Source organism: Natator depressus, chromosome 5 (genome assembly GCF_965152275.1).
Source record: "Natator depressus isolate rNatDep1 chromosome 5, rNatDep2.hap1, whole genome shotgun sequence".
In the NCBI taxonomy this organism is placed as follows: Eukaryota; Metazoa; Chordata; order Testudines; family Cheloniidae; genus Natator; species Natator depressus.
The window spans coordinates 75,239,095-75,255,317 of NC_134238.1; the positions used below are offsets into that span (position 1 = coordinate 75,239,095).

At 39.8% G+C, this 16,223-nt stretch overlaps 1 protein-coding gene across 1 annotated transcript in view; it reads left to right on the plus strand.

Annotated features, from left to right (window-relative positions):
- PRR16 (proline rich 16) overlaps positions 1-11,892 on the plus strand; it is a 227,149-nt gene extending 215,257 nt beyond the window's left edge. The window contains exon 3 of the mRNA XM_074953017.1: positions 10,146-11,892. The gene's annotated coding sequence lies outside the window, so the exon portion shown is untranslated. The remainder of the gene's footprint in view (positions 1-10,145) is intronic.
- The last annotated feature ends 4,331 nt before the right edge of the window (positions 11,893-16,223 follow it).

Sequence of the window (16,223 nt, forward strand, 5' to 3'; positions counted from 1 at the left end):
TCTAGATACAGGCCAAAAAGAGAGAGCACTGCAGCAGTCTTTAGCCATAAGATTGTCCTGTTTTTGAATCAACCACTTTTTCTGAAAGATGATGTATTTGAAACATTCCATAGCTGACATGTAGATTATCAAAAACTATACAAAGGAGGCAGAGAAGGAACTGGCAAATCATCTCTCCTCATGAACCAATAAAAGTTGACAAGACAATTCATTTCAGTTAATAGTGTCCCATTCTGATGGATCTGGTATCCTCAGATAAGAGAAGCTGCATATAACATAATGCTCAGGAGAAGGTCATAAGAACCTTATTTTCAAATGCCTCCACCCTTCCCGTACTCTCGAAGATGGGAAGGTTTTGTCTGGACCAGCAGGGGAAAAAGAACCCTCAGCCCCATTAAGAATGGCAAGTCCACTCCTCTCCTCATGGGTTTGAGGAGGAGGCCTCTGTGGCTGATTATGCCACACTCTTCTGTCTAACTAATCTTATTGGCTGCTAGACACCCAAGGGAAGGGATTAGAAGAACTTCACCATGCCAGGAGGAGGTGTTCTGTATGGGGGGGGGACCACTATCCCCCTCCTCTCCTCCCCACCAACCCTCTGTGATTAGAGTAAGACCAGGTTGTTGGGTTTTGCTGTAGGCCTCTTCCCTCCCTGTCAGACTGGTTGCATGGAATGGGTTTTCTTTACCTTCCTTTCAGCAACCCAGAAACCCAGTGGGAATGTTGAGTTATGAAATTAATTGTTGTCACAACTTGGCAGACGTCCAGCCCAGATAATTGTTCAGAGGGGGCTCTGGTTGACTGATCAACCAGAATTTGGAAGCGGAATAGGAGAAGGAATGTCCTAAAGAATGTGGAGAATGGGTTGGAGCTCCTAATGTCTGGTACAGCAAGGAGACAACCACCTGTTCCCCGCCCCTTGGGCAAGGCAGTGGGGTCCCAGTAATGATTGTGAGACCAGGCTCACAGGGTGGGGATTGATGGTGACCTTCCACCAAGTGGAACCGGTTGCAAAGGATGGATGGCTTGCACTGGATGCGTTATTGCTGGATAGTTCCCAGATGTTACTTAATAAAGTTGTGGCCCACTTAAACCACATTCCTGGTGTCTTCTTTTTTTGTCCTCTTGTGGTGCCTGGAATAATAAATAAAAGACTTAACAAATAGTGTGCAAGAAAATAGAGTCGTGGCTGAGCAGCAACAACCCAACACTGTGAAAACCAAAGCTTTGGTAAGTTGACTGAAACAACTTGACTTCTGGTCTTATTGGGTCTGGTTTTCAGAAGTGTTGAGAACTCCCTATTCCCATTTAAATCAGTGAGAGGGGAAGGAGAACAATGCCTCTGAAATCAAGCCCATTATGATCAGTTGATTTATTATAATTTTTAATTATTAACATGAAGATGTTTATTAAAATGCTGCATATTTAAAAATATAACTAAACTTTATAGGAAGCAAATATTTTGCTACCATACTATTGTTAGACATGCCAGAATGTTTTCCACCCTTAGTAAAGTAGCTTTGGCAAATACATACTCATATTTTAACAAACATTTTTCACATTAATATTTACTTGGTATATTACTCTACAAGCTGGGGGGTTTTTTCTTTTCAATTTTGCAATAACACCACTTTTGCTATAAACCTCAATGTTTAAAGGACTGTAATTTACCTATATATTGTGTATGTCTGAAATTTAACATGGGTGACTAATAACTGGCCTGATTTATGTCTCGCCGTCAGTGGAGTTGCTGGGTTGCACAGGGCATAAGTTTGTACAAAATTTGATGGATGAGTTAAATGCAAGATCATATTTAGATTGCACCACATTTGCATTTTCAGAAGCTTTGTATTGATTTTCTAAATCGAATTATGGCTTCTACTGTTAAACAAATAATAGAAAGAGAACGGCACAGTACATATTAGCAACTACCAATGACCCCAGAACATTATGAATACTGGTATTGAAAGCCATAAATGTTATAGAAAGTGGCAGTTCTTTCTTGCCTTACTATGTTGTAAAGAAAAAAGCAAACACATTTCTTGAATAGGAGAACTAGAAATAGCCAATTATTTGGGAGTGAAATTAACACTTGTGCAGACAGCCACCACAAGACCTATGCACCATTTGAGTACCACTTAAGTCCAATGATATGTAAATCTTAGTCTGGCCTCTGCACAGGGGTAAATTTCACATCCTGTGCATTCAACGGGATTTAAAATGAATAAAATACTAATGTTTGTGGTTCAGTGGTTTCAATGGTTCATGTATCAGGTTCAGAAGTCAAATGGATCAATTGACCATTAGTTGCAAAGAGTCAGAAATGTAGGTGGCAAGGTAATGTAATTCCTCAAGGACATGTTTTATTTGTGTTATCAGTATTTCTGCTATTGAATAAATAGTGGTAGTCTTGGATGTTTATAAGTATAGGAAGATCATGCAAGTATTTTTGAAAGAAGTTTCACGTGTGAGATTATTTTTAAGGTCCTGGAATATACAAAATTCCTATTTGTGTTGAAAGAACTGAAGAACAATCATTAAGAGGAAAATAGACCGCTATATTTGTGGTAGTGTTGAATAAGATAGTGGCTTTTAAAAATGTATAATAGGATACTAGGGAGAGTTTTTGACTGGCCATTGTTCCAGTTGCAAGCACATGTGTACTGATTGGTTTCTACAATAGTTGGAAAATATTCTAAGGTCTCATGAAAGGTGTCAGGTTAACAGCCCTGGAGACTGAAGTCCCCTATCCACTAGACAAGTACACTACAGGCAGAAACAGTAGCTACAATCTTTCCCATGCTTGGCCTGCCACTGTTTCTCAATAGATTATTGGAAGGATTACTTCTAGGGACACAAATATAGTTTTATTTCCATTTCCATTCAGCCACTTGCTCTCTTCTGAAACTGCCAATAAGTGTTTTCATTAGTGCCAATGTTGAAGTGGATGCTTGTCCATTAGGGACTGGATTAAGAGCATCAGTCACTTCACACAGGCTGCTGAAGAGGCAACAGATGGTTGGTGGTGTCCTCACTGAAGTCAGTGGCAAAGCTTCCAGCATGGCACCAGGGTTTCACCTGGTAACTTTTGGTTGTTACAGACCTCAGCTGCATCTGGAACCAGTGATGTAAAGACGAAAGGCTCAGTGGCCCACTGTCAGTTCCCTGGACTAGCCATTTCTCTGTCACTCTCTACCATTCTGTGATATTCACTGAGAGAAGCACTGCAGTGTTTCAGTCAACATTACTTTAATTAAGGACCTTCAGTGTTGTTATATTATCTCTTTATATTGTATCCATAGTGTGCTAGCTGCTGTACAGAAAATTATGATACGTTCCCAGGCCTTAATAGGCTTTCAACTAAGGAGACAACGGCTATAAGATAAGGGGCCTCAGAGGTAACCAAAATAAGACGTTTTATCATAGTTATATGTTACGTTGGCCAACACAATCCTTCTTGCATTGCTTGTGTGCTTATTTTTCTCCTGTTGCCAGTAATAGTAGTTGTTGTACTTACTGTCAAGTATGTATACTGCAGTAGTGCTAAGGGGCTTTAATCCTGATGGGGCCCCATTTTGCTGTGCAAATGCTCATAGACAGTAAACTTGTACAAATACATCATTTAAGCAGTAGATTTCAGTTACAAAACATCTTTTTTTTACTAATCCTTTCTTCACATACTCTCTGGATTCATTAAAGACAATGAGCCATATTCTCAGCTGATGTAAATTGGTATAGCTCTATTGGAATATCTGAATTTTGAGAAAAAGCTCTGGCATTGTCAATGCTGTAGTAAAATAAAACCAAAAACCATTAAAAGAAATAAAATAAGAGCAGTTTTATTTTAGATGCAGTGATAAGTGTAATCTACCTGCAAACATTATGGATTACAGTGAATAAAGGAAAGCAGTCAAAAATTATTAACAGAGCTAATTTTAGATTTTGGAACATTTTACGACCTAGTGCAAGGTTATAAGCTGTTTTAATGAAGATAATATGGATTCTAATTGATTTCATGTTAGTATACTGATTATTTACAGGTTCAAAAAGTCAGACTGATTCTCTGAGTAATTACTAGAAGTAAAAGCATATTCTGAAACAGGGTAGCTTGAAAAAACAGTATAATTGCTTTACAGAAAGATGTGGGAGTGGAGTTGTTAACATTCAGTTTTGCTGACATTTGAATGTTAACCTTGGTTTGGTATGGGAGACAGATGTTTGAACACAGTAACACACTGCTGAACATGGATGTGTTAATATTAGTTTATAAAGTCTGAATGATGGAGAAGCACTAAGTAAAAATGCCACCCCTCCATCTCAATGGGTGAGGGAACTTGACTGGGCCAGCAGTGAAGGGGAAAATCCCCAGCAGCAAGAAAAGGAGACACTTGCTGAGCGACATCAAGTAGCTCCTTCTCCCCAGAGTCTCTGAAACCTGTTGGCCAGTTGGGGTGGGGGCAGAGGTGCTGATTGACCAACATTCCCCAGCTCCCAGGATTTAACCTGGAGCAAGGGCCATGTGGACCCTCTTTCAGCTCAGTATCAGCAACCCCACCCTGAACTAGGAATGAGACTCCAGCCTGACAGATGATGTGGGTCTAACTGATCACACGTTTGGAGGTCAGGAAGGAATTTTTTCATCCTTAGGGACAATTGGCAAAGGCCCAGGTGAGTTTTTCCACATTCCTCACAGCACCTTCAAGCCACAGTGCATTAAGTAGGAATGTGCTTGGTACCTAGCTGAAGTATTTGTCTTAAGTTGTGAATTTGTCACAACTTTCATCTCGTTTCCAGTGAGGTTAAAAGGATAAAATGAATGGTTCCCAGAGGTAAAAGGCTTGGGATTTTGCTAATGGGCCTTAGCCTCAAGGGATAGGGGGTGACATTATGGACCTTGGAGACTGAGGTTCCCCATCCTTCTGCACCCTCTATCCCCCTCATGGGGGGTGGTGAGCTGTGTCCTGGATAGTAGGCTGAGGAGAGCCTTCCCCCATTTATGGGTAATGTGGTAAGAGCCCTGTAACCCCCACACTGTAACCACTTAAATACCTAAGATAGGAGAGTATGAGTGATGGCTGGGTAGAGCTCGACCCCTGTGTTTAAGTTTAATAAAAGTTGTGGCCTGCCACTTAAATCCATCTATGTGTCTTAGCCACTGTTTCTGGATCAAATACTGGCTACTTGAGTTCTGGATAAAATTTGACTACTATACTTTCCACCAAATGTACTCTAAACCACCATTTGTATTTCTGTGTTTTAAAAAAAAGGAACCAAGGTATCATGACAAAGATTTCCTAACCCTGAATAGCAAGAGAATATATTTGTGCCCTAAATGAAGATGAAAGAATTACAAATGGACAGCAACAAAAAAAAACAAAAGCCAACTGACTAACATCCATTGAAGGAAAAATTAGGCTTTAGTATATGAATACATTTGATTTCAAAGGAATAAAAAAAATCCAAATAGCACAACTTAGACCTGGATCTAAACATCCTGGACACAGCCGTTACATTTCAAAGCTATGGAAGATGACAATAGAATGCAGAAATGCCTGGAAAATATTTACTCAATATTTTGCAGGGTTTTCAATTGTTAAAAGCTAAATGAAGCCATTTCTACATTCCTTTTCTGTATCCACAATTAGAGCTGTGCAGATAATGGATTATTATTGTATTATTTGTTATCATCATTAATATAATTTGTTTTTTATTTCAGGTTCAAAAGAAATTGAAATTTTCAGCAAATCAAAAAAAAATGTAAAAATTAATTTTGGGTCAAATGAAACATTGTGTTTGACCCAAAATGAAATGTTTCAATTTGATTGAGCATTTTTAATGTTTTGAAACAAAATGGAAGGAAATTTTCAAACAAAAAGCCATTTTGAATTGAACAATTGAAATGTTTCATTTTAATAATGAAATGAAACATTTTGACTTTTATGAATTTTGTTTTGTTTAGTCATAAACAATTCAACAAATCCAACACATATTCATTAAACATTTCTGTTACGGAATCTGCATTTTTCACCAACAAATGGTTTTGGTTCTACCTACCTGAATAACCCACATATGAAATAGTTAATTATAAATCCAAATTACATTGCTTGTGATTTAAATGACCTGGGCATGCAGTTTGTGGTTACTAAAGGGGATTTTAATATTAATTACTGTAAACTGGGGATCTGAATAAATATCCTCTCTGGTTAAATATAAGTGACTGTTTATTTAAATAGTAAATGAACACTGATTTAAAGTTTAGTATAAATATTTAATTAGTACCCTTATAGGTTATTTTCCCCTTATTAAAAGCTATCTATACAACACTCTATATTTAGTTTGAGAGGAAAGCTGTTAACAGAAAGATGCATTCCTAAAAGGACTAAATATTGGACATGTTCCAACTGCCTGTCTGTCAAAATGTTCACATTTAATATAATTGAGTAAAAATGAGGAGTGTGTGTGTTTTAAATTGAAATGGGGGAGGGAGGAGTCTAGAATGAAACGGAGGAGGGTGGGTGTATATTTTAGAATGTAATTGGTTTCTTTTGGAATGAAATAGTAGTGGAAGGAAACAGTTGAAATGGTGCTGCTGGTAGGGGAAGGCAGAGAGAGGGAATATAATGATATAGTCTCTCTCTATATCTCTCACTAGCTCTGCCCTTCCTGTCCCCCAACTCTGCATCTCTCTGTATATTTATTTAAATTTCTCTTTGTGTCTTTAGGTATATTTATGCATATGTAAAGTTTACTGCTTTACCCTAGATCAGGATATTGACAGGTATGGGTACTATATTTACCAACTACTTAACAGGGCTATTGTGGAATTAATTTAATGCAGTGCTTTGAATATATAAATCTCCCAAAATGGTAAGAACTTGTAAAATTAGGTGCTAGATGTCTCAAAGTAATTCAGCATGAAAACCAAGCCCTAACTATCTGGGACTAGGATGAAACCTCCCCTAAAGACAAAGTATACCATAATTGTCCATTATAATATTTCTGAGAGAGGCAAAATACTGGACTACATGGGCCACTGTTGTCCTCTGATACGGCAATTCCTATGTTGCTATACACCCACATTTATCCTACAGTGAAATGCTAGCAGATTTTTCTCTAATACCTGTCAAAATGATTATGTTGCAACAGTGAATTAAATACCAGGTGTAGCCTTGCTTTGTCTTTCAGTAGCATTGAAGTGATTGACCCCTGGATCTCCGATGAAGGGAAATGACTGTTTCTGTTTATATCGTGCCAATACAAGTCTTTCTCTGTCCCTATTACCTCATTGTCTGATAAATAGATATCACCGGTCATTTGTTTTTGTTTGCTAGATCAATGCTGGGGATAAAACCTGACTCAAAAACTGCAGGAGAGTAACAGTGTGTTAGCATCTAATCTCTGGATTGGGAGGATGCAAAAATTGGAAAGGGGAAACAAAAGATCTGCTACAAAGTTCAAAATATGGTCACAATGAGGAAAATGACTGTGTGAAACTGGATTATTACAGATTTGCTCACTGTGTATATTCTGAGTCTTAAATCCTCACTTTAGTAACAAAAGGAAGTTAATAGTTTGTTTTTCTCCCCTTAACCAATGCAGAATCAATGTAGCTATGGTCAAGTGATAGGGATTCTATTCGGACACTGTACATAATAGACTTTTCAACTAAGTTTCAGTTGCAGAATCTTCATTATTTATGATGATTTGGGACCATGAAGAACCCAGGTTGATTTTCAGATCTCATGCTGAGTTTGCAGGTTTTTTCAACCTTCTTTAACTACAAACTGAGCACTTCTAAAATGGACATTACTAAGAGACACTGACTGAACACCCATTTTACCATAATTAGAGCATAGCCTCCCTCTAAATGTGCCACAGTACCTCAGCTACAGTCAATTGCCATAAATTATGAGTATGTACAGTACAAATCTGAACATTTTGGATTATACATTTTCTCTAAAGAAACGACATTGCTAATGTGTGCCTCTGGTATGTAACAGGGGAGGTTTGATTTATTTCCAAGGTCTCAGCACTTAGGACACCTGCCAACAAGGGATTTGAGCCACTCTGTGTGGATGTTCCAATACCAGTAACTACATCTCATTTCCTTTCTGTCCGAGGGCAAGACTGGAAGCTCCTCACAGCTGCTGCTTGTTTCAACTATGTGCTGGTTACCACTGTGTTCCTGTCATATAAAGTAGCATAGTGTATTCTCTTTGATATCATTCTCCCATGATGTTCCTGTGGTTTTATTGCTGTTTTCTGACATTGATAACTTCAAAATCTCAAATTTAGCAGGGTTCAGCTGTGTGCTGCAGTTTTGACAAACCATAAGTCAGTCAGAAAAAAATCTAATATATTGTTTATTATTGGTATTTAAAGTTGGTTACATTTGGCATTAGATTTGTTGCCAAAGGAAAGTGGTTTGGGTAGAAGTTATTCAAAGAAGTGGCAAAACCAGCAATTAAGTCTTCAAAGTGCTTAGCACAACAGATCCCAATTGGGGCTAGTTGCTACTGGAGTAGAAACATTGCATGTGAATAAATATCTGTTTCCTTGCTCCCTGAGCTGGGATCACAGCATAATCAGCATGCTCAGCCTGGGGGAAAGGGAGGGATGAATTGTGAAACTATATTTATATTGCTCTTCAGTGCCCTCCTTTCGCTGGCACATGGAGTAACATTAGCTAGCTCCAGTGTATCTGGCAGGGTAGTTGTAAGGCATTTGAGTGTTGTTGGGGCATTAAGAGAATTATAGAATTGTAGGACTGGAAGGGACATTGAGAGGTCTTCTAGTTCAGTTCCCTGCACTCAAGACAGCACTAAGTATTATCTAGACCATCCCTGACAGGTGTTTGTCTAACCTGCTTTTAAAAATCTGACAGATTCGACAGCCTCCCTAAACAATTTATTCCAGTGCTTAACCACCCTGACAGTTGGGAATTTTTTCCTAATGTCCAGCGTAAATCACCCATTGCTTCTTGTCCTATCCTCAGAAGTTAGAGAACAATTTTTCTCCCTCCTCCTTGTAACAACCTTTTTATGTACTTGAAAACTGTTATGTCCCCCCTCAGTCTTCTCTTCTCCAGCCTAAACAAGCCCAATTTTTTTCCAATCTTTCCTCACAGGTCATGCTTTATAGACCTTTAATCATTTTTGTTGCTCTTCTCTGGACTTTCTCCAATTTGTCCACATCTTTCCTGAAATGTGGCATCCAGAACTGGACATAATATTCCAGCTGAGGCCTAGACAGCATGGAGTAGAGAAGAAGAATTACTTCTCTTGTCTTGTGTTGTTTTCAATACTCCTGCTAATACATCCCAGAATGATGTTTGCTTTTTTTTGGACTCCTTTCTAAATTTAGTTTGACTTCTGAGAGGTACTCTCAAATATTTAAAGTTCTCTTTTCAATAAAGATCATAGAATTACTTCTTAATTTTCAGTATTAAGGGTTTTTTTTTAAATACACTATAGTTGAAGAGGGCATTCTGTTACAGATGAAAAGCCTTCTCACTACACTACTTTCAAAGCTTTTCATTTATGTTCTGGGCACTAGAATATTGTCATTGGTCGCAGGGGCATGCACAAAGGGGGACAAGCAGGGTCACAGGCCCTTCAATAATTGTCAGGGGCCCAGGATTTCTCCGACCCTGGGGCTGAAGAGGCAGGGAAGAGCGAGCTACTTCCTAGGGCCAGAGGGGAGGGGGTAGAGTGAGTTCCTGCTGGGGCTGGGGAGAGGGAAGAGCAAGCTCCTGCCAGGGAAGGGGAAAGAGGGAGCTCCTGTTGGGACCTGGGTGGTGGTAAGCAGCAAGCTCTTCCAGGTGGGGGGGTTGGAGGGAGGTGCACAGAATGTGCCCCTCCAAAAGGAGTCAAATTTAAATTCCTGCACACACCCTTGATTGGTCATGTTCTCAATTGGTGTAACTGGTGTAATTCCATTGACGTCATAGGGACTAAACCCATTTACACCAACTGAGGATCTGGTTCTGTATTGGTAAGGATGTACAATCAAACAACCCAGTGCTTTAAGAATTTGCAATTATATGGACTCTTAATTAAATGAAAATGTTAAATGAAACTCTTCCCTATTAGGGTTTTTATTTGGTGTCTAAAGTTTTGTTTTCTGTTTTGCTTTCTCTTTGACAGCTCCTTCAGGCTGGAAGGAATATCTACATTTGGAGGCATGTCAGTTATTTCTTTGATGTCGGATTCATCATTGGGACTTCTTGCAGGCCAGATCTGATGAAAGTAACCAGGAACCTGACCCTCCTTGGAGCATGGAAGCCCTTAGAGACAGAGCACAACTAATCACTGGTGTAATCTGCATCAAATCATCTGCCTCAGATCTGACCGCTACGAGCTACAAGCTGAGCCCTGATAAAAGCCACAGCCTTAAATTCTGTTCACTCAGAAAGAAGAATAAAGAGGACTAAATACCTTGCCCCATACAGAAACAACTGTCTCCAAGCCTGACACTTAAGGAGTTCAGTACTGAGCAATTAGAGTAATAAACAATAAATCAATTTATCATGCGGTCCAGCCAGCATCCAAAAAATATTTAAGTATGTAGCCAAAAGGAAACATGAAGCACTTGAGTGATTGCAAGAAAAGCAATGCATGTACAACAACAGAGGAATATTGCTATTTGTGGGGAAAGAAAACCTCTGCCATCCCTTGTACATATTCAAAGCCATAGAAGAACGGAGCATCAGTGATGCTCAAATGCTTGAAAGAATGTTGTCTCCTGTTCTCCACCCAAATCTGAAGAAAAAAAGTTCGCTGTTACAGATTGCATCTCAATGCACTTCTGATATTTGCACTGTCACTTCCATTCAGGGTCATGATGTGTGCCATCATTTGCACAGATGGTCCCATGAGATTTTAGACCGCAACAAGCTGTATCTTGCAGGGGCTCCAAAAGGAAGTAAGAAGCTGAAGAAAAGGAATGCTCTCTTACAGTGAGGATTTCTCCCCACAGCAAAATAGTCCTTCTTAAGATTAAAAGAAGTGTATGAAAAAAGCATCAACATGAAAAAGTGGATTTAAAAAGGGATCTAATATTTTTTTTTAATGAAATTCATTTTATATCATAGTAACAACCAAGAGATTGAGCCTATTGAAACTATACACCCAGAATGTTCCTGTTGGACATTAGCAGTATCCTCCTAGAAAATATTAAAGAAAAAAGTCATTTGTAATATGTATTTGACATATAATACTTTTTATAGCGATTTATCTATGCTTCATGGAGAAATGTAAAAGACAAACAAACAGCATTTTCAGTTTATTTTTCTAAATAAATGTGTTGTTTGTATTATTTGCAGTCACTTATTTTAGATGGTTTTCATTACCCCAAAAAAAGGATTTAAAGATGGAACCAAAACACAGCAACTGTTTTGCCATGTTAAATCGTAACAATTGCAGACTGAAAGCTTTAATATAAATAGTATAATTTGTAAAATTATAAAGTATATTTATACTGGCAAATATGTATGGAAAACAAGAAGGAGGTATTTTAACTCTTAGTTTCAGTACATAGATTTTGATAGTCACATGAATGAATGTGAAGTTACATAATTGGTACAGGGTGTTTTTCTGTAATACGTTGTAGCAAATGAAGCTTCAGATGCCTAGGAATTCAGAGAACAATTCTAATGTTCAAGATTTTCCAAAATTACACACAGCCCCCTTGTCAAGTGATTCATTTCATCCAGAAACCACTTTTTTCATACTGTAACATACTCACAAGGCCATTAAAGATGCCGCTATTTGGTCAGGAGGAATTTGGGAACTTAAGGGGTAATAGAGATTGATCATTACAGTCATCCACAGATTTCATTTAGGAACAATCATTGTATCTGTCTAATGGAGTATTTTGTTATCAAGTCATTGAACACACTGATTCTAGAGCTGTTTTGAATAAAAATATATATTTTCCCTTTTTTCCATAATCTTCTAGCCTGTGTAATTTTTAGAGAAAAAGCGAATCATGTGATATCAATTCTCTTACTTTAATCATCAGTTTTAATCTAAACAGGCTTTTCTTTATTCCCTTTGCTCTTGAGGAACATACTAATTAAGTGTTCAGTAGGGGGAAAGTGTTCTTTCAAAAATGATTTCCTCTAATATATAGTTGAATTTGAAATGGGTAAATAGCTTAGTACTTGTGCTCTATTCTAATGTACTAACAAATGTGTATAGGCTTCACCCCTTCTGATGGATGAAATGACAGAACTGCTGAAGTGTGTGCCTGAAACCCTATTACTGCAACAGGTGATAGATCTGTCTTCTCCCAAAGCCCAGGTACTTTGAGTTCTGTCTCACTTAAAACTGTGAAGTCATGGGTAGCCACAGTTGGTGACTGAATTTTTTTTTCTTTTTGCAATAAATCAAACACACCACACACACCCCACCAAAGCAATTTTAGCCCTATTTGATAGTATCTGTGATATTTATGAAAGTGGTAGTTATTGGTCACTGAAAAGTGGCCTGATCCTGTGATGTGGGGAAGGCCCCCAGTTCTACAGGTGTCAACAAGAGATGAGAACTCTGAGCACAGCTGAGTCACAGCCTTAGTTCACACATACCAGTTCAGCTGAAGGTTGACTCCTAGACAAGTTGCTATGAATATTCACAGATTTCTCATTTGCTCTGTAGAACTGGTCACCTAAGTCACAGAGACTTAGACTTTTAAGGCCAGAAGGGACCATCTTGATCATCTAGTCTGACCTCCTGCACTTTGCAGGCCACAGAATCTCACCCACCCACTCCTGTAATAAACCCCTAACCTATGTCTGAGCTATTGAAGTCCTCAAATCATGATTTAAAGACTTCAAGGTACAGAGAATCCACCATTTACACTAGTTTAAACTTGCAAGTGACCTGTGCTCCAGGCTGCAGAGCAAGGCGAAAAAACCCCTGGGCCTCTGCCAATCTGACCCAGAAGAAAATTCCTTCCCAATCCCAAATATGGTGATCAGTTAGATTCCGAGTATGTGGACAAGACCCACCAGCCAGACACCTAAGAAAGAATTCTCTGTAATAAATCAGAGCCCCATGTACTGTCCTGTAACCGACTATTGGAGATATGTCCTGCTAGCAGTCACAGATCATACCATCCCGTCCATAAATCTCTCAAGCTCTCATCATACCATCCCCGCCATAAACCTCTCAAGCTCAGTCTTGAAGCCAGTTAGGTTTTTTTCCCCACACTGCTCCCCTTGGAAGGCTGTTCCAAAACTTCACTACTCTGATCATTAGAAGCATTTGTCTAATTTCAAGCCTAAACTTGTTGATGGACAGTTTATATCCATTTGTTCTGGTGTCCACATTGGTGCTTAACTTAAATAACTCCTCTCCCTCCCTGGTATTTTTCCCTCTTATGTATTTGTAGAAAGCGATCATAGCTCCCCTCAGCCTTCTTTTGGTTAGGCTCAACAAGCCAAGCTCCCTGAGTCTTTATTTATTTTGTTTGTTTGTTCCCTCATTGGGTGACCTGAGTTTTATAACTAGAGGATCCTCATTTTATGTTTGCAAATTATCCACATCCGTAATTGTTTAATTAAACTACTGTATTATGCTAATAACAGTATTTCAAAATAGTCATGAAAATTTCTGGTATGAGTATTCTCACAATCATATTTGCAGCAGTATTTATGCCTGTGATGGGGTTGGGACTCACCACTGCAGCACCTCCCGCTGGAACATCTGGGAATTAGCTCTGTCCTCTGTGGGGCACCCTCTGCTGGTGATGTCCCATCTGTCTCTCACCCTGCTGGCGTCTGGACACGCATTGCTCCTCGCTCGGTGGCATCCTTTTCAGGACAAAGCCCTTTGGCAATGCCCCCAAGTCCACCCTCACCCCCTTCCGGTATCTGTCCAGCAGTCTGTCCAGTTCACTCCTGCCGCAGTGGCCAACCACAACCCTTCGAGTCTAGCCCCCCTGTTCAAGGGCCAGTTGCAGTCTGTCACGGCCACCCTTCCATGGCTGGGTGCTGTACAAGGAGGAAGGGCAGGGGGTCTGGCCCACCCACTACTCTGGGTCCCAACCCAGGGACCCTCTAGTGGCAGCCTCCCTGCCCTCCTTCTCTCCCCTTGTCTAACTGTCCCTGGGCCACTTCCCCTGTGGCCCTTCGCACCCTCTAGGCCCTTTCTATCAGGGCCCGCAGTCTGGCAGGTATTGGGCCAGAGCCCTTCTATGCTCCCCCGCTGCTCTGTCCAAGGTGCCTGTCTCCTGCTCAGAAGACAAACCTTCACCTTCTGAAAGCCTGGGAGAGACTGCCTGCTCCCTTCCTGGGAAGTTTATATAGGGCCTAGCCCAGCCCTGATTGGCTGGCTGTAATATTGGCCCTGATTGACTCCCAGTAGGCCTTTTGCTGATTGGCTGCCCTTCTGTGCAGCCGATCTGGCCTACTCTAGCCCTATCTCTCATAGGGGTGGGGCAGGCGCCCCACCAGAATGACATTTTTGCTTTCTGCAAACATTCTTATGAATAAATACTTGTTCACCTGAATGTCTGCAAACGAATGAGGAAAACGCAACTTATATCCGTGAATTCATATTTACAAATATGTTTTCTTCTTTACTTGCCCAACTCTAGAGAAAGCTGTGTGATATTTTTAATATACTAACTGCACCTATCTAATACTCTAGGCGCACACACAGTTTTATAAGGACAGATACCGTAGAGTAGGAAGTCCTGGGTGCCAGTGGAGCTGTTATTCTATGTTAAGAATGCATAAATGATAAAGATAATAGAACACTTTGGTCTGAATTACAAGAAACAGTACATATGTCTTCAGGAAGATGACATAGCAAAAGAGATCACGGTTCTCAGCAACGAATACAGTTGTTTACAGCTCTTTATTAGTAGAAGTTTTGCATATTTCAGAACGTGCTAAAACAAATATTAATCACCACCTTTCAAAATAGAGGTCAGCGCACATAGAAGGGAGCAAATTCTGCTGTCCATGGCATTGGGATAAACCCACAACCTTTGACTTCTGTATACTTACTCCTGTATAGATGGGTGTAACTGATAGCAGAATTTAATACACCGTATATACTGGTTCGGCTACCATAATGCACACCAAAAAAACATAATGGACAGTATCATTAAACTGCTGTATAGAAACAACTAATAAAAGCCCAGTAATACAGTTAATTGCAGTGATTTAGATTTATTTGCTGTTTGTGTGTGGTCCAGCTATTCCCTTGAGATAACAGGTCAAAATAGAAAGGTCAATACATTACTGGAATTGGAGCCAGCTCTAGGCAAATAATTGGTTCTGAAAGTCTTTTATTTAAGCCAGTTTACAATGCCCACTTTTAGACTCAGTGCCCTTTTTGTACGTATATGTGTATGTATTTATATAACATGTTTTTATAGCAAGTTCTGAATTAGTGGAATGTTGCAGGTTGTTGGGGCACCCAAAGAGGTAAGAGTGGTTGAAATCCTTACATTTCCAAAAGGAAAAACTGCTGCAAACTACCACTAATTCTGGAGGTTTAGGCAGGATCCATATGATACAAAATGGTCCTTGTGGTCCAAATTTGCAGAATTCATGTACATCCTCTTGGTGTCCATAATCTGCTATGCTGACTCCGCTGATTTGAGGACTTTGGGGTAGATTTTTTAACGTATTTAAAAGTTACCTAAAGATGCAGATTGATGCCTAGCGTTTTTTTCAAACATGCCTAAGGCCCAGATTTGTTAAGGTAGTTGGGCATTGCTCCTCTCAGTGTTGCAAGGCCTAAGATGCACAAAATGGTGTCACAGTGTTCAGCATTGCAGCGCTAACTTTTAGACAAACTGCTGCCTTGTTGAATCCTCAGCCCTGAGCTGGGACCCCCAGCTCTCTATGTAATGTGTGATTAGACAACTAAGAAAGAGATTCACAAAGACCAGGGGAGCCACCTAAGCTAGCCAGTAGGAAATGACAACGAGAGGATCGGGGACTAAGTTCCATCCCACAGAGGTAGAGAGAGGCCTGAGGGAAGTCCTTTCCTACTCTTGGGATTTAATTATATATACAAAGTGGAACAGCTTCAACAGAAATGATTGAGAGAGTGACCTACCGTAGAATATCCAATAGTCTTGGAGTTAGGGCACTCTATGGGACATGGGAGACCCTGCTCCAAATCAGGCAGAGTGGGGGATTTGAAAAGAGTTTCCCCAAGTGAGTGCCCTAACCATTGGACTGTTGGGTATTCTGGAGGACACAT